Source organism: Saccopteryx bilineata, chromosome 4 (assembly GCF_036850765.1).
Source record: "Saccopteryx bilineata isolate mSacBil1 chromosome 4, mSacBil1_pri_phased_curated, whole genome shotgun sequence".
Taxonomy (NCBI): domain Eukaryota; kingdom Metazoa; phylum Chordata; class Mammalia; order Chiroptera; family Emballonuridae; genus Saccopteryx; species Saccopteryx bilineata.
The window spans coordinates 81,196,885-81,219,623 of NC_089493.1; the positions used below are offsets into that span (position 1 = coordinate 81,196,885).

The 22,739-nt window shown below is 49.7% G+C and overlaps 1 pseudogene; it reads right to left on the bottom strand.

Moving 5' to 3' along the window:
* Nucleotides 1-10,668: 10,668 nt before the first annotated feature.
* LOC136335470 (small ribosomal subunit protein eS8 pseudogene) lies at nucleotides 10,669-11,332 on the bottom strand (annotated as a pseudogene).
* Between the last annotated feature and the right edge of the window lie 11,407 nt (nucleotides 11,333-22,739).

A 22,739-nucleotide genomic window follows, 5' to 3' on the forward strand; every position in this document is an offset into this window, starting at 1 on the left:
CCGCCAGCCAATCCGGCCCTCGGCTCCCCCTCCCAGTCTCCGACCAATCAGAACCGTGGGTCGGTCGTCCCAACGCAGGGGGCAGCACGAGGCGGCTGGGGGAGGCGGTGCGGGGAGTGGTGGGGCCTGGGGGGAGGGGTACGGTGCCAAGGGTGGTGGCGGGTGGTGGTTTCTTTGCCGGCTTCTTGGATTTTTTTTTTCTCGTCGTCTGCAGAGCCTGAGCTCGTATCCCATGGTGACCCGACCCTAGAGCCCCAACCCCCCGGCTGCTACCCCACCCCCTCGAGAGATCTTATTTTGCCCCCTCCCTGGTCGTAACCCCTCTACATCCCTCTTCCCCCCTTCTCCTCCCTAGCACCCACTGGAGAAAACTGCGGGCCAAGGAACACCCCCACCCTCGCCAGCGGCTGCTGCCCCCAGGGCAAAGCTTCGGGAAGACCAGAAGAAAACCAAGCGAGGACAACCCCCCCTTTCCTGCAGAAAGGGCCCCAGACTCCAGCGAAAGGGCCCCGACTGCTGAGAAGCCCCTCCCGCCCTTGCCTCATCTTTCCGACTTCCCTGCCTGCCACGTCTCCTTTCCTTTAAAGCAAGGTCGGTCCTAGCTCAGTAACCCCTCACCCGCATCTCTTTTTTTTCTCGTTCTCCCCTTCACCTACCGTCCCCCACTCCAGCTCCTAATTCACCCTTCTCAGAAGCAGAGTGTGGAACCCTCATCCATTTCCAGCCGACAGCAGAGCCTGGTCTGTGAGTCCTTGACACCCACATACCCTCTTCCACCACCGCGGGGAACATCAGAGCTTTCCGCGGGAGCCGGGTGGTGTGTGGGGGGAGAGCAGGGCGGGGGGGAGTGGAGGGGGCAGCCTGACAACCCAGGCTGGACTCCCTCCCTTTCGTCCCCAAACCAGGATAGGAGCAAGCGTAGAGACTTACCTGGCTTCCCCCTAGTTACCGAATGCTGTGGCTCTGTATCACACCCACAGACGTGCCTTTCCAAGCCCGAGCATGCTCGCGGGGTCAGCGGGGTGGGTGGGCACAGCAGGCTGAGGTCACATGGAGGTGTGGGAGGTCCCTGTGAGGTGCGGGAAAGGGCTGTGTCTTGGGCACCTTGTATCGCCAGAGCTTATACAGGGCTTCACTTCATTCAGCCTGCACTGAATGTGCACATAGTAGGTTCTTGAGAAATGCTGAGTCCACCCCAGAACAAAGCCTCATTCCTGATTCAGAAGGGGGAGGGGAGCTTCGAGAGGTAAAAGGAGCAGCAGCAAAAAGGGTAGTGTCAAGTCACCAAAGGGCTGGGAGCAGCCCAGGGAGGGACCGCCTCCAGCAGAGAGAAGAAGCACCTTCCAATCCTGGGGCTGCGTAGCTAGTCTGGAAGAGAAACCCAGCCTTGGAGTGTGGTTGAGGGGCTCTTCCTGCACCCCATACACTGCCTAGCCTTTCCTAGACCTTGAGACTCAAGCTTCACACGCAGGCAGCGTTAAAGACATCAGGGCTGCTAGCCCCTTTGGTTGGGAAATAAAACCCTAAAGGGTGGTTCCCGCTCTGCCTCTAGAGCTGTCAGGGAGGCCCCGACAGTTTTAGGTGTACTGGGGGATATGTTTAAAGGAGGGGCCACTTTGCAGGGGAAGTGTGTGAATGGAAGCTAAAAGTGTGTCAGACTCTCCTAGGACAACTTGCCCTTCTCCCTCCTTCTACCTCCCATCCTTTGGGAAAGCAAAATTCCCGAACTTATAAAAGTGGAACACTAAAGTTTCTTCCGTCCCTGAGCTTCCCAGGACAAAGATTCCTAACAGTGCCCCCCATCGCCAGGCCAGCCCTATCCCCACCTCACAAAACACACTCTCTCCCTGTCCCCGTCTCCCATGGGCTAATGCTCCCTACCCCTCATCAGAGACTGCTGGTAGAGGGTCACAGCAGCAGTGGCCATTGGCAGCCTGCAGCCAAGTCAGAGGAGGGGGCAGAGCTCCCTCCTCTGCCTGCACTGACCTTGGCTTAATGCCCACAAATGGGCAGGGATTGAGGCCAAAGGGGTCAGAAGAGAAATGTACCTATTCACAGAGAAGGAGACTGTAGTGGCAGGAAGCCCATGGAAGTGGTTGGAGGATGAGGTTGGAGGACTGGCCTTTCCCCCAGCATCCAGGAATGAAGATCCAGCAGTCTTCTTTACATGGGGCTCTGTTGGGAGGGAACAAAGACTGGAGGGAGGCAAAGTGGTCCTGAGAACCCATTCAAGCCTGCCCAACCTGCTCTGCCCTGCAGCTGGAGGAATTCTGCCCTCAGAGCCTATTCCATGTGGATGGCTGTGTCCTGCCCCAGGAGGCTCTTACTGAGTGGGCTAGGTTAAGAGACTCAGCTGCCGACTTTTGGCTGGCTAAAGGCACTTAGTGTTCCTCCTATGCCAGCCCACTGATCTGCCCCATTCCCTCTCCCCTTTGTTAAAGCTGGTCAACAAGCCGCGGAAGAAGAGGCCTCAGACTGCACACCCTGCGAATCCAACGGACCTTTCAGTTAGACCTCCTTCATCCCAATTCCAGGGACCTCTGTGACTGGGCCTCCTTCCGTCCCAGTCCACAGCTCTATCACACCTGAAAAAGACTCCACCTCTTTCTCCTTCCTTCTAACCTTCTTCTCCTCTAACCTTTCCTGAATAAGTGCTGCCCCCATCCCGCTCCACCAAGGCAGCTGTGCCAATGCCTGTGCCCCATCACTTTGGCATACCCAGCAACCCAGAGGTTCCCCACTAAAAAGGGTTTGTAGCTACCTCTGGAGAGAGGAATGGATCTATCAGGTCTCCAGGGTCACCCCCTCCCTGTCTGCAGACTGAGTTCCCTCTACCCTGGTACCTCCAGACCCATCAGGAAGGGTTAAGTGCCTCAGAGCAGGAGAGCAGAGTAGAGGGAGATGCAGAGAGGAAAACATCCAGGGCTTCGAGAAAACACACCGCACACCCCTCCCCCACCACCCCCACGAACAGGGAACAGACTGACAGCCAGGACAGACAGGCTGCTCTGTCATCTCCAGTCTAGTTGCCAGGCTCCTCCCCCACTGCCCGCCGCAGCCCCTGCAGATCGCCTGCCCTCGGATCCAGCCACTTGGCACCAGGCAGGGCACTCCAGCGGGGCAACGCAGTCCTTTTAGTGGTGGCAGTAACCACTTTTCACTTCATTCCATTCCTGGTCCCATCGTTCGAAGAAGTGTAGCAGCTGTTCCTCCGCCCCCTTAAAGTGCCTCAACTCTAGGTCCCAGGAACATTTACTGAGCCACTTGGCCTCTCAGCCCCACTGGACAAACTGAAAGGCACAGCTCCTAGGAAGAAAGTCAACAGGGCACCAATTAATGTGGCTGCAGCACTTGCCCCCTCCCTCATCACAGGAAGCCCCTTTCTATGAAAGATGCAATTTTATAGTCCTTTTATCTGACCTATTCCCTATTAAAGGGATCGCCAGAAATTACTTGCCCCAAGGCAAAAGTAAGTGTAGACGTCTGCTGGGTCTTTACCTGCTCGAGCTCCTTCCCTAAGGATGGGGAAGGCAGAAGTACTACTGTTCCTGTGACTGAATTGGAGGGGCAAGGCCCTACCCAACGGCCAGCTGTTGAATGCCCAGCAAACAGGACCTCTTCCTCTTCTAATGGCACCCAGTGCCGCAGCCTGGGATTGAGGGTTAAAGGGGGTCAAAGTGAAACTGGAGCCTGTGTGGTCCCAGGACCTTCATAACAAGGGGGGGGGGCTGCATGCACTCAGACTTTGGGGAACACATGTCAATGGCGCTGTGTCCAAAACCCCCATGTGTCCAGTGCTAGCCTCCAGATCGCTGGCCAAGGGAAATCTTAGCAGGCTGCCGCTCCCTGGAGAAACTGTTTCTGCATTCTCCTTCCCTCCCAACTTCTGACTCCCACCTTCTTGGGCTCGCAGGCCTTCCCTTTGGGGTGCCCTTTGAGCTCCTTATCCAAGTTGCCTCCACCACAGCCCCAACAACTACAGGCGACATCCCATTTCGCCCTTTTCTGCCCTAGTTGGCGAGTCCCTTGGGTCCGTCTCACCCCCAACCCAGCCCGGGGGTGGGGGATGGGCACACCTCGGCTCCCAGGAGCCCCGCAGAGCTGCATCCTCTCCCTCCGGTTTACTAGGCTCCTAGTCTCATCCTGCCCTTGGGGCTGCAAGGTTCGAGGAAGGGTAGGTTTGAATGGGGTCGAGGGAAGTCCGAGGGCACTCCAGATCGAGAGGACAGAGTCGGAAGCAGGCAATCACTGAAGCCACCCCTTCTGCTCCTCCCCCCCCCCTTCGCCCGAATAGGGTCGAGGCCGCCGAAGGAGGGCTTCCCCGGCGCTAGGGAACTCGCTAAGACCCCCACCCTTGCCACTCCCTGGAGGAGAAGCTCCCCCAAGGGCTGGAGCTCCAAGCTCTCCCCCAACCCCCTTCAGCAGCTGCTGCAGCCTCCGGCTGAGGTCAGGCTCCACCTCCTTTCTCTGGAGGGAGAACGCAAGGGTTGTTTGTTGTTGGGGTGTGAGGGAGAAGGTTCGAGATCACCTGGCCCGGTGAGCATGGGCGCCCGAAAGCTAAAGGAATTGGGCCGGGTAGTCTGGGGTCGACAAGAGCCTACTGCAGAGGCTGAAGTGCTAACCTCGCCCCCACTCCCGCGGTTTCTAAAAAAGCAGCCCCATCTATTGCTTTAGTTCTTCCACCCAGCTGCCCACTCACCGGTGCCCCCGCCCTTGCCCAGCCCGTGTGGTGTGCTGTGGCCGGAATGCCTCCGGCGAAAAGGGCTAGTTAGCCTTGGATCACAACGAGGAACAGGACTTTTCCTGCTCTCAAGAAGCTTCCAGCTCCCCCCGCCCCGCGGGCGGGGGGGGGGGGCTGGGATGTGTAAGGGGCAGAGGGACAAGTAGAAAACAGCGTGGTTAACATAACTTCATGACAGCAACACATAATGGCTGCTGAGGAAGCAGAGGGAAGAGTGCCAAGGTCTTCCCTGGTGTGGGGCTGGCGTGAGAAGAGAACGTTCTGAGAGGGGCTAAGTCGGGAGCAGAATCTTTGTGAAGGGACAGGCATTCTTCATGCAGATCTGCCATTGGTAGAACGAAGGTTGAGGACATCCAGGCAGGGGTACAGGCTTTAGCAAAAGCGCAGAGCTGTGAAATTATGGGTGAAACTAGAGATAGAGGTGGAGAGGTGCCGGGGCCACCCCGGATTTTTAAGTCTTGCCAAGGATCTTCAACCCAAAGGCATTGAAGGCCACTGGAGGATTATAGGGGAAGCAGGGTCCTGGTTGGACCTGTGTCTGACAGAGATCTGGGAAGGCAATTGGGAGAGCAGCTTGGTATGGCTCATGCTGAGAGGGACGTTGTACTTTGCTTTCCATACAGCGCTGTCTTCCTGGAGGGTTGAGTCTGTCCTCCTCCTAAGTGGAGGTTAGGCAGAAAGGGTCCGTCCCTGGGGCAGAGCTATGTCTCAGCTGCTCCCACCGCAAAGCAGGGACTCTACCTCCTCTCTCCCCAGAGAAGGGGTGGAGAGGGCCCAACCGGTCTTTCCCTCCCTCATCCCTTCTAAGCAGTCCTGCCCTCCCAGAATCAATGCCATTTCCTGTAACAGCAACAATAAAGAAGGCAAAAACATGGGGACCAGCTTTACCCTCCAGATGGTCTTCCCCACCGGACTTGGGACTAGAGTTCTTAGGCAGTAGCATTGCTGATAAAAAGAAAGAAAAAACTTTATAGAGACATTAGCAAATGTCCCTTACTGGGACCCTGGGGCTGGTATCAGACTGAGCACTTGACTATTGGGAGCCAATTTTGTCCTCCCATTGTCACTGCCAGATAGACAAGCCCACTGTCACCATTTTACAGATTAGGAAATCAAGGCTTAGAGTGGCTAGCCTGTCCCAAGTCACACAGGCAAGGCTTATAGCCTGGTCTGCCTGACCCTCATGTCAGGGTTGGACCCCGTCCTGACCTCAGCCCACAGCACTGCCTTCTATGAGCCTAGAGAGCTTTGCCCCGCTTGCCTGACCTGCCCGTTTGAACCACAGCCACTATCACAGTCAGGGATTGCCAGGTCAAGTAGGACAGGGTGTGGAGGTGTCATCGATGCCTCATCCTATATAACCCTGCTCTTTCCAGCCAGCCTTTCCCCACAACATCTGCAAGCAGACTCTCTCAGGCTTTTCTTTGGGGTCCCCAGGTTAGGTTGTGCCTGTATGTATTTGTTCCTGGAGCTCCCTGAATTCTCCTGTCTCTGAAATCCTCATTTTCAGAGTCTCAAGCCTGATTTCCCGAAAAGATCTCCCAAAGCTCAGGTAAAGATCTCTGGAAGGGAGGTTCACTTTGCTCCCTGATGCCCTGAATTCCTAGGGGTCCCACGCTGTCTTTTCGTGTGCCTCCCTGACCATTTGCTGTTTCGCCTGGGTGTCTATGATGAGATTACAGAACTCTGGAGTGCAGGACTCTGGCTTCAGCTTCCCCTTTATGGCTTCCTGTGTGTCTAGCACATCCCTGCACCTGAGGAAGGATGGCTTCTAGGTCTCTCAGAACCTGGCCCCAGGATCCACAGCCCTTTACTTCTCCCCTTTCACAGATCCACTTAGGGGTCCCAACTGGCAACCTTTAAACAGAACTCAGCAGGCAGACAAATTCTGTTTTCACAAGTTCTTGTCTCATAGACAGGACTTTAAAAATGATTAAAATTAGGTACCAATGCTTATATTTTTGGAGATTCAAAGTAAAAATTCAAATTTCCAATTTCTCTTGAAAAATCAGAAGTTCTGGCTATCTTTAAAAAAAATTTTTTTTTCTTTTATTGATCTTTAGAGAGAAAGGAAGGGAGAGAGAAAGAAACAGGAACATCCATCTGTTCCTGTATGTGCCCTGACGGAATCAAACCAGCAACCTCTGTGCTTCAGGACAAAGCTCTAACCAACTGAGCTATCAGGCCAGGGAAGACTGGCTATTTTGGGCCACATTTCCACTTGCAACAAATAGGCTGGTGCCAAGTAATAAATGCTGTTTTTCGTGGGGCGGGCATGCTCTAGTTTGCCATGGTCCCACCTTGCACTCTTCGGGAACTTAGGAGACCTGCCTGTCGCTTGAAGGCTTTCAGTTTGTGATCCTTGCATTTTGGCCACAGAGACAAGAACGGGTGTCATGGTCTAAGCTTTTGGGGTGTTCGCCTCCTTTGGACCTACTTGGAGAGTCTTGTTACATTCTTACAGCCAGTCTCTAATGGTGCCTTTATTATTGCTTCGGGTACAGATGTTACTGAGCACTTTCCGAAAGTCATGGAATAAGCTAGAGTTGAAAAGGGAAATTAAACATGATGCAGTGTCTGTGGCCTCCTCTAGGTGACTTTTCCTGAGAACATGGCAACTGAATACATAAATTAATGGTGGCCCTGGCCGGCTAGCAGAGGTGGATTTAACAGCCGGCACACCTGGCACACGCCCTGGGCCCTGACTTCTGAAGGGTTCTGCAAAACCCCAACTCCACACTTTTTTCTAATATAAGGGGCCCAATATTTTCTTATGCACCCGGGGCCTCAACTGACCTTAATCCGCCTCTGACGGCTAGCTCAGTTGGTTAGTGCATTGCCCTGATACACAAAGATTGTGGGTTTGATCCCCAGTCAGGGCACATACAGGAATGGATTAATGTTTTTTAATTTTTCCATTTATTTGAGAGAGAGAGAGAATGAGAGGTAGGAGCATCAACTCGTTCCACCTAATTGTGTACTCATTGATTGCTTTTTGTACATGCCCTGACTGGGATTAAAACTGCAACCTTGGTGCACTGGGATGTCTCGCTACTCACTGAGAAACCCAGCCAGGGCTATGGATTGATGTCTCTTTTCCATTCTCTCTCTCTCTTTCCCCCTTTCTTTACCATTCCTCCTCCCCCTTACCTTCCTCTCTCACTCTCCCTTTCTCTCTTTACCATTCCCCTCTCCCTCCTTACCTTCCTCTCTCACTCTCCCTCTCTCTCTTTACCATTCCCCCTCCCCCTTACCTTCCTCTCTCACTCTCCCTCTCTCTCTTTACCATTCCCCTCTCCCCCCTTACCTTCCTCTCTCACTCTCCCTCACTCTCTAAAAGCAATAGTTAAAAAAAATTTAATAATAAAGAGTGAATTAATGGTGAAGGGAGGATGGTTCCAAGAAGCATGAAATGCCTGTGATGATCTGGATGTGGTTGCTTGGAACCTCAGCTTCCTCAGGATCACTGCTATTAAGACACTTTGTCTGCTCAGATATCAAATGGGAGTATGAACCCCAGGGGCTGTGAACTGGAAGTCCAGGAGTATACCCACTATGGTTCCTTAAACCTGTGGACTTCTGGGACACCCAGTTCTGGAATAGACAATGTCTTCCAAAGCCATGGGTCTTACAGAAAGCATGGGTACACACTTATACACATTTCTTTATTTAATCTTCTATTTAACTATTTTAGGTAAATATTATTCTCAAATTTACAAACGAAGAAGGAAACAGAGACCTGGAGAATCTAAGTAACAGCTCGAGGTCACACAGGCTTGAAGTGACTCTAGACTTTTGACTTTAAAAATATGGCAGTTAGCATAAAGGTTAAATAGAAGTCTGACCCTTTGTAGGTCTAAAATCCTTACTCTGCCCTGGCCAGGTAGTTCAGTTGGTTATAACATCGTCCCGAAGTGCAGGGGTTGCCTGTTTGGTCCCCAGTCAGGGCACATACAGGAACAGATGTTCCTGTCTCTCTCCTACTCTCTCCCTTCCTATATCTAAAACCAATAAAATAAACATTTAAAAAATAAATAAAATAATACCCTTATTCTTTCTACATTTTATTTAATGTGGTGGTTAAAGAATACAAACTCTGTAGCTAGACTTCCTGAGTTGGAGTTCTGGCTCTACAGAGTCTTAAAACATACAAAGTACTTTGAACAATATCTGACTCTTTTATTTTTATTTATTCATTTTAGAGAGGAGAGAGAGACAGAGAGAGAGAGGAGAGACAGAGAGAGAGAGGAGAGAGAGACGGGGGGAGGAGCTGGAAGCATCAACTCCCATATAGGCCTTGACCAGGCAAGCCCAGGGTTTTGAACCGGCAACCTCAGCATTTCCAGGTCGATGCTTTATCCACTGTGCCACCACAGGTCAGGCAGTATCTGACTCTTAATAACACTCCCAAACATTAGTAATTACGAATCTACTTCATCATGCCCCCATGTGGCCATGCCTGCAGTCCGTCCAGTTTCTGGAATCTAGTCCTGCAAACCCTGTTTGCACCTATCTCTCATGTGGAGTCCTTACTATGTTGTATCCATGACTGTATTCTGTCCATGCAGCTGCAGTGTGTCCCACTCTGGCCTTAGTCGTCAGGCTGTGGCTCCCTTTACTGGGTCTGGAGGAAGGGTCAACCTTCCTTCCCATGGCTTCCCCACTCCACCTCCCAATACCGGGTCTGCTCTGTGACCCCTACCATCTTCCTCTCCATTTGGAAAGATTTTGAGGGGCATCCCTCATCGCATCCTCCAAGGTGGTATAGCTCCATCCCCTACAGGCTTTCAGCCACAGCCACCAACCTCTCTTGTCTTTCAAAACTAGCTAAGGGAATGAGCCTGTGGTGATTTTACCATTTTTCCTTAACTACAATGAGCCCACAAGAGCCAGGACTGGCCCCTCCCAGCACAGACCTCCACCCCGCAGTGGTCTCCAAACTACAGTCCTATGCTAACCAACCACAGCACCACTCACACTCAGCACTGTTCAAGTACCAATGGCACGTGGAAGATGAGGTAGATAGCATTGCTTCTGACCTTGGAAAGCTTCCATTCCACCTTGCCGAGACCCTCTGAAACTATAAAACCCAGCAAAGCATATATAACTCAAGCAATACTGGGCCAGGCAATAAACATCTGGGTAGGTGACCCCTAGATTCGGGTACCAGGTCTGACAAATTATTCCCTCTGATTTGTGAATGATTCTGTTTTTAAAATATTATAAGGGGCCTGACCGAGTGGTGGCACAGTGGATAGAGCGTCGGACTGGGATGCAGAGGACCCAGGTTCGAGACCCTGAGGTCACCAGCTTGAGCCCAAGGTCACTGGCTCCAGCAAGGGGTTACTCGGTCTGCTGAAGGCCCACGGTCAAGGCATGTATGGGAGAGCAATCAATGAACAACTAAGGTATTGCAATGCACAACGAAAAACTAATGATTAATGCCTCTCATCTCTCCGTTCCTGTCTGTTTCTCCTTGTCTATCCCTCTCTCTGACTCTGTCTCTGTGTAAAATATATATATATATATATATTATAAGGGAAATTGTAAAAATCATGCTTAGTTCTATGGGCAACTCTTTTAAAAAAACTTTTTCTTTAATTGATTTATTTTAGAGAGAGAGGAAGGAAGAGAGAGAGAGACAAGAACATCAATCTGCTCCTGTATGTGCCCTGCTGGGGATCAAACCAACAACCTCTGCACTTTGGGACAACACTCCAACCAACCGAGCTATCCGGCCAGGGTGCAACTTTTCCTTATCATTGAAAAACATATCAGCAATTTACTTTTTCAGTTGGAGTGTAGTTTGTAGTGATGGGTAACATTCCTAGAGAGATTCCATGAATAAGGAAGGCATTGTGTTAAATTCTTTACACTTGCTCTCTCTCACTCTCTCTTTTTTTGAATAATTACCTTTATTACATGAGCTAGACAGGAAGAAAGAGCACTATTTCCCCCCTCCTTTCTTTTTTGCATTTCCAGGTCTTAGTTTTCCTCAGCTAGAACTCCAGCTCCTTGCCATATAGCACTTAAACATCTGCTTGTCCACAGCTAGCCTGGTCTTGGAGCCATGCATGCAAGAAGCTTACCCTGCTGGAACTGCTCCTCTAGAAGACTGTTGATTTGGGCATTCTTTTCTTTTCATCATATTTTCTCTGAATTTTCTTTGATTGTTTTTCATTTAAAAATCTCTTCCTCCTCAGGAGTCAGGTTGGCCCCCTTGTTGCAGTCCAGGGGCAGTGCCTAATGGGACTCATACCACTGTCAGTAGGGTGTTCTGTCAATGAGCATGAGGCCATTCTTTACTGAGGTCTGGGTATGGACTAGTACATTGTTGGATGCACTGTGGACAACATCAATACTCTTTTCTCTGTGCACACAACACTTGGAACCCCAGGAGAAGTTGCCCATGTCCAGCCTCAAGGCTGGTTACTTTCTGTTGCTTCCCCACAAGCGGATTATGTGTATACACAGAGGCATCTTTGTGTTGGCTGCAGGGCACCCCAGTTCATATTTCCGCTTTCTGTGGTGGGGCTTTCTCTTGCCCCTGGTCTTACTGTACTTTTGCCATTTGTCCCAAGATATGGCCATGGCTTGGTGCGGCTGGAAAGAATATACACCCACTTAATCCTCAACCGGTCTTATGAAACAGGTACTGTTATTATTCTCACTTTACTGGTGAGGAACCTGAGGCATAGAGAGTTTTGATAATTTGCCCAGTCACACAGCTAATGAGTGGTGGATCCCAGCCTTGTCACTTTTAAAAAAGATTTTATTTGTTGATTTTTAGATAGAGGAGAGAGAGAAAGAGGGGTAGGGAGAAGCAGGAAGCATCACTTCATAGTAGTTGCTTCCCATAAGTGTCTGGACCAGGCAAGCGCAGGGTTTCGAACTGGTGACCTCAGCGTTCCAGGTGGAATGCTTTACCCACTGCACCACCACAGGTGAGGGAAGCCTTGTCACTTTTAATTGTCCCTCCATCTCTTGTTCCTAAATGAGCTTCCCCAAACAATTCTCTGTTCTCTGATGTTTTCAAACCATCTGTTAGCAAATCATTTGGATTTTACACATGAAGTTACTGTGAGCCATTATTAGATTGAGGTAAAATATTGCAAGCATAGGCCCTGGATGGGTGGCTCAGTGGATGGATCGTCAACCTGGCACACCTGAGTTTGCGGTTTCAACCCATTAGGCAGGTGTGAGAAGCAATCAATGAGTACACAACTAGATGAACCAATGGGTTGGTGCTTCTCTCTCTGTCTCTTCCCTCTTCCCTTCTCTCTCTCCCCTTTCACCCTTTTCTCTGTCAAATCAATGCAAAATTAAAAAAAAAAGTGTTCCAAGCCTATTGTCATATTTCTCTGTAAAAAGAATACCATATTTCCCCATATATAAGATGGACCTTTTTCTGAAAAATTTGGGGTCTAAAAACTGGGCACATCTTATACAGTGGTTGTAATTTTTACTTGCATTTCCCGCTTTTTCACGCTTGTTTTTGCACTCATTGTTGAAGACAGTGGTTCGTCATCAGACACAGATGAGGACAAGCTAATGGATGGGAGTTTTGACAGTGATGAGGAGTTGGATGAATTTTATAGTGAGTTCAAGGACTCGATGTAATACATTTTTTTTCAAATTTCGGGCCCCAAAAGTAAGGTGCATCTTATACATGGGAGCGTCTTATACATGGGGAAATACGGTATTCCTTGTGATCTCATCAAAAGTACCCTTTCCCTGCCCTCTGCACACATTTTGACACTGAAATAACAACGTGGTCTTTTAGGAACATCAACTACACTTCAACTTCCAACTACAAGCAAGCCTCAGTGCTCATTTGGGGCATGGGAACCACCTCCCACCCAATTTCAAAAGCCAGGAACCCGCCAGTCATCCTTGGCACCACCCTCTCCCTCCTGAGCCACTACCATATCTAATCCATCACCACAGCCTGACTGTCATTTGCCTTGCACCTCCTCCTCCCCACCCCAGCAACCGCAGCCCTGGCCTCCTGCATCCGTTCTGCCCATCCCATCCCCCACCCCCACCAAGACTGTCCCACGCAGCAGCCAGAGGGATCTTTCCAAAAACAGATCGCATCATCTTTTACAGACTATATCCTGCTTAAACCCTTTCTGTGTGGCTCCTGCTAGCTGCCTTGATAAAGATCCGAATTTGAAACAGACAACTGAGGCTGCCTCCGCCAGGAGGCTCCCTGGTCCCTACACCCCCACCTCACCAATCTCACTCCTGAACCTGCGATGCTCCCTCCCTCCCTCCTAAGCCCAGCTTGGCGAGGCGGTGGTTCCTGGGTAAGGTCTGCCTCCCTGACTAGGCTAGGGTGGGGACATCTGCATTGGGTCCTACTGTTTCCCCACAGCCTGGCAGGGTACTGCACATGGTAGGCTCTCAGTAACAATTACCAAATAATGAATGAATAAATGAATGAATGAATGACTGGCAAAGAAATTAAGCGTTTGCCTATGCCACATCAGCTCTGCAGTCCACTGCTTTGCCACATGGTCATGGTACTGGAAAATTACCTCCTGCAGCCATACTGTGTGCCAGACCCTGCCTGTTGCCTTTAAACTCTTCCTCCCAGCTAGTGGTGGGATTCAGCCAGTTCGCACCAGTTCGAGAGAACTGATATCTAATTTTTTGTTGAGTTTGGTGAACCGGTTGTTAAAATGGCACTTGTAATCGGGGTTCTCTCTAAGGTGGGTGCCTGGCAGCCGCCCAACGTGGAAATCACAAGTTAACATTCCTTACTCTTTTTTAACGTTCATTTGCACAATAGTGTATTCTAAGCGCTCTCTTTTTTATAAATTTTATTTTTATTTTATTTATTCATTTTTAGAGAGGAGAGAGAGAGACAGAAAGGGAGAGAGAGGAGAGAGAGAAGGGGGGAGGAGCTAGAAGCATCAACTCCCATATGTGCCTTGACCAGGCAAGCCCAGGGTTTCAAACCGGCGACCTCAGCATTTCCAGGTCAACGCTTTATCCACTGCGCCACCACAGGTCAGGCAGCGCTCTCTTTTTTAACATTCATCTGTGCAACAGCTTATTCGAAGTGCCTGTAGTAATGTTCATTCTGTCCATAGGTGAAAAAAAATTGCAAGTGAGGATGCCAATCAAGAAGTAATATGGAAATATCTTTAACAGTTTTATTGTTTTTTGTCAGGTATTATTAAATATTTTTTCATTAATAGTTTAAAACTCTTATAATCTGCCTGACCAGGCGGTGGCGCAGTGGATAGAGTGTCAGACTGGGATGCTGAGGACCCAGGTTCGAGACCCCGAGGTCGCCAGCTTGAGCACGGGCTCATCTGGTTTGAGCAAAAGCTCACCAGCTTGGACCCAAGGTCACTGGCTCGAGCAAGGGGTTACTTGGTCTGTTGAAGGCCAGCGGTCAAGGCACATATGAGAAAGCAATCAATGAACAACTAAGGTGTCGCAATGTGCAATGAAAAACTAATGATTGATGCTTCTCATCTCTTTGTTCCTGTCTGTCTGTCCCTGTCTATCCCTCTCTCTGACTCTCTCTGTCTCTTTAAAAAAATTTAAAAAATAAAAAAAACTCATAATCTAATTTTGTGTATTTCTTTTATTCTTATTTAAGTATTAAATACATGAAATAATAAACTACATTTCGATATATCATTTTTTTATACTTAAAACGGTCATTAGGTGGAGAACTGGTTGTTAAATTATTTGAATCTCACCACTGCTCTCAGCCTAGTTTGCCTATTTTCAGGAGTAACTGTGATGTTACCTTGGCCTCTGAGTCTCCAGTGTTTGTGGGTTTTGTGATTTGTGTACATTTTTACTATAAAATTTACTGACTTGATGAATGCAGTGACCAGATTCCAATAGTTATGGGTTTGACAAGGCAGATCCTTTGAAATCTGGAGACAAAAAATTTACAGTCTGGCTCTGGCAGACAAGATGGCTTCTCCAAGAAGTTAGAGTTTGTGGCCCCAGAACCCCGATCTTTTAGCTGCTACTAAAAAGATCGGAGAATTTAGTTCAAGGCAAAACCTTGGGATTTCCCCTGCCCACTTCTGCTCCTCCCCCTGCAAGTCTGCCCTTGATGTTTCAGTTAAATCTGATTTCATTTAGATAAGCTTGGTGGAGAGAGACGGGGAAGAAAGGTGGTCCCCTCCTGCAGCCCTCCAGGGCAGGCATTCATCATGCAAATATTTCTTATTCAAGCACCTCCAATAAGCCAGACTTAATGCTGGGGATATGGCAGCAAAACACAAACAGGTAACATTTGCATGAGTGGTACTTGTGCAAGGTTTTTTTTGTTTTTTGTTTTTTTTTTAACATTTTATTTATTTATTTATTTATTTATTTTGTATTTTTCTGAAGCTGGAAATGGGGAGAGACAATCAGACAGACTCCCGCATGCGCCCCACCGGGATCCACCCGGCATGCCCACCAGGGGCAACGCTCTGCCCCTCGGGGCCTCGCTCTGCCTCGACCAGAGCCACTCTAGCGCCTGGGGCAGAGGCCAAGGAGCCATCCCCAGCGCCCAGGCCATCTTTGCTCCAATGGAGCCTTGGCTGCGGGAGGGGAAGAGAGAGACAGAGAGGAAGGGGAGGGGGTGGAGAAGCAAATGGGCGCTTCTCCTGTGTGCCCTGGCCGGGAATCGAACCCGGATCCCCCACACGCCAGGCCGACGCTCTACCGCTGAGCCAACCGGCCAGGGCCAACATTTTATTTATTGATTGATTTTAGAGAGAGGAAATGGGAGAGAAGGGGAGAAAGAGAGAAACATTGATTTGTTGTTTTACTTACTTATACATTCATTGGTTGTCTCTTGTATGTGCCCTGACCAGACCTTGACATATCAGGAGGACACTCTAACCAACTGAGCTGCTTGGCCAGAGCTGTTATAGGTCTTAAAGAATAAATAACATTAGAATTGAATGGAGTGATTGAACCGATCTGTTTTATGTCTATTTCCTCAAGTACATTGTGAACTCCTTCGGCCTTATAACTGTTACTGAGCTTTGAATCCCCAGCACCCCTGTGCATAGCAACCACTCAGTCTTAAACTGGGGACTGATGGGTGCAGGGATGGGTCACTCACTGCTGAGCTCGGGTGTGATGGCTGGGAGCAGGAAGCAGGACAAACAGGTCCATCCACTGACTGCGGACTGGGTGTCTGGCCCCAGAAAACCCTCCCAGGAGGTGCAGATAGATGAAGTTTCCATGAGGCAGCAGGGAGGTGAGCTGGGTGGCTGTTCCTGGTCAGAGGGGCGGCTGGGGTGAGGGGCTGGGGGGAGGGAAAGGCTTATCCGAGGGCCTTGTGGGGAATCATAAGAGGAATGTTCTTGAAGCACAGGGGAAGGTGGACATTTTGGGAATGCAGAATATGGGATAGGAAAGGGTCCCTGTTAGTGAGGGAGCTGACTCTGAACTGAGACCCAGGAGACAGTGTTTCTGTTTGATCCCTCTTTGGGGAGTATTAATAGCCTTACTTACAGATTGTCTTGTTGCCTGTTGTCAACAGGCTCCACGCTCTGAGACACTTCTGGGGCTTTCAGCCCATCCCCATGGCCTCTGTCCAGGGCTCAGGAGTCCAGGCAGGACATGAGGCTCTAGGTCCCTTGGAGATGCGGGTGACCAGGAGGGGAGAGCAGAAAAGCAGCACAAAGCTCTCCGATTGGCCCCCTAAGGCTCAGTGAACGGGGAGAGGAGGCAGAGAGGAGGGTGTGGCAGGGTTCCAAGTACTTGGGTATCCCACACAGAAGAAGACAAAGAGGGCCCCACTTGCTTTCCAGTAAGGACTTCACCTTCTTTCTCTCTGGAGCCTGGCAGCCTCCCAGGAAGGGCATACTCCAGGGAGATGGAAATCCCAAAGGCCAGCCTGCCTCCCGGCCCCTTCTTCTCAGCCTAACAGGACCAAAGGGCATATACTCTGCCCAGGGTCAGCTGGGAGATGGGGGAAAGGGGGTCAGTAGTGGGGCTGGTTCTTTTTTCTTTTTAATATTTATTTATTTATTTAATTTATTCATTTTAGAGAGGAGAGGGAGAGACAGAGAGAGAGAGAGAGAGGAGAGACAGAGAGAGAGAAGGGGGGGAGGAGCTGGAAGCATCAACTCCCATATGTGCCTTGACCAGGCAAGCCCAGGGTTTCGAACCGGCGACCTCAACATTTCTAGATCAACGCTTTATCCACTGTGCCACTACAAGTCAGGCAAGGGGCTGGTTCTTGCTGGGTCTGAATATCTGGGTGATTCTTTAGCCTGAACTGTGGCCAGTTCAGCTACTGGAAGCAGTTTCAGCATTGGGGATCAGAGCCCTGCTTTCTGAGGCAACTACAGTCATAAAATTCACATAACTCCCACCTTATTTAGCAACCTTGCAATGGCCTTAACCCCACCCTTTCACTCTAGGTCAACAGACCGCACCCTTCCTTTCTGGGCCAATAGTGGGAGTCTGGAAAGAAAAAGACTGAGCAGGCTGCAGGCCAATTATGAAAGGACAGAAGAGCCTCATCTCATTAGCTTTTTGTCATTTCAGAGTCCTCCTCCCCTTGCTTTAAAACCTTAATTCATCTTACTTACAATATTTTACTTCGCCAAGTAAAGGGACCTACTGCCTACTCAACCCTGTCCAGCCCCGCAGCATCAGATAGGACTCGAGTCGAGTGTGGACTAAGGGACTTTGCTACCCCATTCCCATAAATAGAGCAAGCATTTGGGGTGGGGCTCCCAGGTTGTCCCGTTTAAACACTAGGCTTTGCAGATGCTGCCTCTTCTGAGCCCAGGCAGATGTGCCAGGCGGACTCCTAGGCAGGCCAAGCTGGAGGCCTCAGCACTGGGCTTATCTTCCGCGGGCAGCTGCGAGCTCGGCTCCTGGCCTCTGCTCCTGCAGCGCGTCCAACAGCCTGTCCTCTGGATATGTGCACTGTGCTGCCCTTGGATGGGCACAAGAGAACAGGTGTGTTTGCAAGGAGAAATGTCTCTCTCTGGTTAGGAGAGCCCGTCTCTCTTTCTTCCCTCTCTCTAATGATGGCAAGGGCAGCCTCTGTCCTTCCTCTGCCTATCCACTGTCCTCCTCTGAGGAGGAAGATATTGCCTGTGCCGAGATATGCTGGGCCTGCAATATTGTTCCTCTCTTTAAGAAACTCCTGCTTACCCATCCAGTCCTTATTCTCCCATGTCTTCCAGGGCAAAGCTATGTCTGGCAATCTGGTAGAATAAGTGGGAATACACCTGTCCCTCTCCCTTATTTTTTGGGGGGGTGGACAGAGACAGAGACACAGACACAGAGAGAAGGACAGATAGGGACAGATAAGTAGGAAGGGAGTCTTCTTAGTTGTTCATTGATTGCTTTCTCATATGTGCCTTGACTGGGGAGCTATAGCAGAGAGTGACTCCTTGCTCAAGTCAGTGACCTTGGGCTTCAAGCCAGCACCCCCGTACCCAAGCTGGTGAGCCTGCGCTCAAGCTGGATGAGCCCACACTCAAGCCAGCAACCTTGGGGTTTCAAACCTGAGCCCTCTGTGTCCCAGTCCGACGCTCTATCCACTGCGCTACCTCCTGGTCTGGCACACCTGTCCCTCTCTTAGGCTGTTCTGCACTAACCAGTGCTGTCTCCCAACCCCTGGACCAGTGCGTGGCTCTTAGCTTGTCTGTAAAGATTTGTTGACAGTGCGGTTCATGAGCCTGAGCAGGGAAGCAGTGACGCATATTTTTTGCCATGTGACTTCTCTCACTTGCTGAAAATAAGCTCATGCTGTTGGCCCTGGGGCTGGCATGCCACTTCTGCCCCAGGTCACCTCTGCTGGCATTATTCTAAAATATATAGGTGCACAACTATTTTGCAAAAGTGTGGAATTACCTATAAAGTTGATCAGGTATATACCTTATAATACAAAACTTCCATTCCTGGGAATGTACCAGAAGACACATACAGAATGTTTTAGAGTAGTCTCAAGCTGGTAACAACCCAAATGTCCATGAACACTAGGATAGGTATTAAACTGTAGTATTTCCACACAATGGAATACTGTACAAGAAAAAAAAAATTGACCAAATTACAGATGTACTCACTAATATGAAGAAAGCTTTTATTTGATTTTATTTTTTGATTTATTGATTTTAGAGAGAGAGAAACATCGATTTGCTGTTCCATTTATTTAAGCACTCATTGATTGATTCTTGTATGTACCTTGATTGGGGATCAAACACTCAACCTTGGCATATTGGGATGACACTCTAATCAACTGAGTTACCAAGCCAGGACAAATATAAAGAAATCTTTAAAAACTACGCAATGATGATGCGATGAAGCAAGAAGAATAGATTAAGTATGAGTCCAATTGTAGAAAGTTTAAAAAGGCAATTTAAACAATATTATTTAGGGATTCACATAGAGGTAGGAAACCATAAAGTGAAGAGAGGATTGTCACTAAATTCCGGATGGTGATTTCTTTGGAGAAGATGTGTCTGGGAGGGGTACATGGGCTTCTAAGGTACTTGGAATATTCTCATTGACCTAGGTGCTGGGAATTTGTATTATTGTTCCTTGTACAGCATATGCGTGTTACATACCCTTCTGTGTAATAATACATTTAATACAAGAGAAGAAAAAGATAAAATGTGTCTCAACTCTCCTCTTCTCCATCCAATCTCCATTCTTGTCCTCAGCTGGTGGAAGAGGGGCCAGTGTCCCTCATCACAGTTCCTTTCTGTTTCTGAGTGGATCAGAGGAATACAGGGGTAGAAGGAGGGTCTCCCCTCTGCAGCTGGGCCCTGGCTACCCCGGGGTGAGAAGGCCTGAGGAAAGCAGGGCCAGACGAGGCAGGCTGGCTCTGCTGTTCCTGCCAACTTTGGGGATTAGGCCAAGGCTCTGGCCCACCTGTTGTTTCATTTATTCAGCATGAACATAGCCAGTGAGTACATTCTGTGAGCCCTGGGTGCTGTTCAGAGGATTCAGATAAGTGAGAAATGGTCTTTGACCACAAAGATCTTACAGTATACTCAGAGGTGATCACATACACAAATAACTATAGGGCTAGCAAAATGTGAGCTAAATGTCACATGACAACCCATCTACTCTTTCAATAAACATTTTTTGAGCACCTATTATGTGCCAGGAGCCATGATGGATGGTGAGCATATAAAAGCAGTTAAATCACAATCATGGTCCTTAAGATCTTAGGCTGATGCAGGGAAACAGATACATAAATGAGATACATTTAACAGTGAGGCAAGCCCATTGATGTAGATATGCCCAGGGAGAAACAGGAAGAGGCCCCACTCAGGATGGGCTGGACGGAGACAAGCAGTAGGGAAAATTTGGAGGAGGGAGGTCTTCCTGGAGGGGACAGCTCCTGAACTGAGGCATTATGGTAAAGGAGGCAAGGGCAAGGCAAATGGCTAGGTTATCATTTGCAGAAGGACCAACTGGGACAAAGTCACAGGGATAAGAAATAGCACTGTCAGTATTATTTGCGACTGAACACAAGTCCCTGTGGGGATGGGGAGAGAAGCCACAGGGGTGAGGAGAGGAAGGCCAGGGAAGATCAAAGTCCTATTTGACTTGCCAAATCTTAGATCATATGGGTGCTAGGAGCCCCTGAAGTGTTTAGGGAGAACTTGGTAGCTCACTCTGGCTCAGAGGAAGAATGGAGGGGCACAGACTGGAAGAAGGCAGGCAAGTTAGATTGCCGTGGATACAGGAAATAGGCTAGCTGTGTCTGAAAGTGGGAGGGTGGTGAGTATAAGAGAGGCCAGCTAGGAAAACAGCTCTCTGCTGGAGTGACCAGGTGGAGCACACAGGGAGAGGTAGGCTCCCTTCAGGAACCGGTGTGGCTCTAGGGAGCAGTAAGTGTGGGGGAGCCAGGGGACAGCCAGGAATGTGGATGGGACTCTGCCCCATCTGATCCAAGGGCTCCCAAATTCTGGCCTGTGGACAGTACTGGCCGGAGAAAGTGAGGAAAACATGGGCATGTAATGAACTTCTTAAAAGCCAAATGTATGCACTTTAAAGAACTATCCTTAGAAGTGCTTGCAATTAAATCAATAAGGAAATATATCACTCAGAGGCATGAAGTGAATTACTGGAAGAAATCTCTTAGATTCAAAAGTGGGGTTTCTTTTTTTGGAGGGGGGTGGCAAAGCATTGGGGACAAGGTTTTTATTTTAAATTTATTTAAAAGGTTTTTAAATAAACCTTCTAAACGATATTTTAAAACCCATGAACATAAAATATTAAGAAAAAAAGATACTGGCCTTTGTTGTGAGTTTGAGTCCTCTCTACGTTTTTAAATTAATGATACAAAGTAAAGGCTAGTCGATAATGTTCTTTTGTCAAAACAAAACGTCGTTTAACCCTGAGCAGTCCCGATCACCCACCGAAGGTCAGGAACCGCGGGCTCTGCGCACCTGCGGCCCCGCGGATGGCCGGCAGGGGTCAGGCGAGCTCCACGCAGGTCCGCAGGGCCTCACCAGAGCAGCGTCCCTCGGAGAGCGGTGCCTCGGCGTAGGCGTGGGGGGGTGGCGGGGCAGACGGAGGACTGGATTCTACCTTACACTGTGGGTAGCAACTAATTACCACCAGGGTCAGGGCTCTGCCGAACGGGACTTGTACTGGGCCACGCCCACACCCCCTGGACCCCAGCTCTGGCTCCACCCAGTGTCTGGGCGGGGCTGGTTCATCGGAGATTTGGTCGGGTGCACCTGGGCCACTCAATTTAACCTGTCTCTTGGAATGGGGCCCTATGCAACCCTGTCCCCCAAATCGGGATGTCGCAAAGATCAAGGGGCTAATATGTCAAAATGAGATTTGAGAAGGCTGCATAGGTACTTCGGGTAACTAGATTACATGGGATTAGAATTAAGGCTCAGGTCTCTGGGGAAGCGTCCTGTAGGCCCCAAACAGACCAGTTCTGAAAGGTTGCCTTCACCTCAGAATTACCCTGGAGATGATTGGGTCTGGGGCCCACCCAGGAATCTGTGTTTTTTAAAAACAGATTGACAGGCCCTGGCCGGTTGGCTCAGCGGTAGAGCGTCGGCCTGGCCTCCTATTCCCGGCCAGGGCACATAGGAGAAGCGCCCATTTGCTTCTCCACCGCCCCCCCCTTCCTCTCTGTCTCTCTCTTCCCCTCCCGCAGCCAAGGCTCCATTGGAGCAAAGATGGCCTGGGCGCTGGGGATGGCTCCTTGGCCTCTGCCCCGGGCGCTAGAGTGGCTCTGGTCACGGCGACGCCGGAGGGGCAGAGCGTCGCCCCTGGTGGGCGTGCCGAGTGGATCCGGGTCGGGCGCATGCGGGAGTCTGTCTGACTGTCTCTCTCCGTTTCCAGCTTCAGAGAAATACAAAAACAAACAAACAAACAAACAAACAAAAACAGATTGACAAATTCTCATAAAGGGTGTGCCCAAACCATACTTGGAGAATCATTCCCTTAGCTTCTATTACCATTCCTTGCAGTAGGAAAGCAAGGACGGTGGCCAACAGGGGAGCTTGGATTGACGGCTGGAGTGGGATCAGAGCCCCAGGAGCAGAGCGGGCAACTGATGCTGTAGAGCTGCACGATGCGTGTCAACTACCAAAAGAACCAAAGTTGAAAGGCTCCCTGCTCTTCCATTCATGGCTAAAGTTACACTTTTTTTTTTTTTTTTTTGGCTTTAGGTAAAAATCACTTTCTCCCCAAGCAGGTGTCAGGGTTTTGTAACCCACCTGAACTGGACAAAACATCTGTCACACTCTGAATGTGTCCAGGCTGGTTGTTCCAGCTACACACTAAACCCAACAAGACCACCATTTTAGCCACATTTATCAACATAGCCGGAGGCAGAGTGAGGGGACAGTGCTACAAACCCTAGGTCTTTCCCCACTCAGGCTGGCATGGGCCAGGGTAGGTGTTTAACAGCATGTGACTACAGGTCAGGACCAAGAGTCAGAAGAGGCACCGCTGGGCTGAGAGCCAAGAAAACTAGTTCTTTTTAGGGAACTTAGATGGAATGGAACAGCCCAAACCTGTT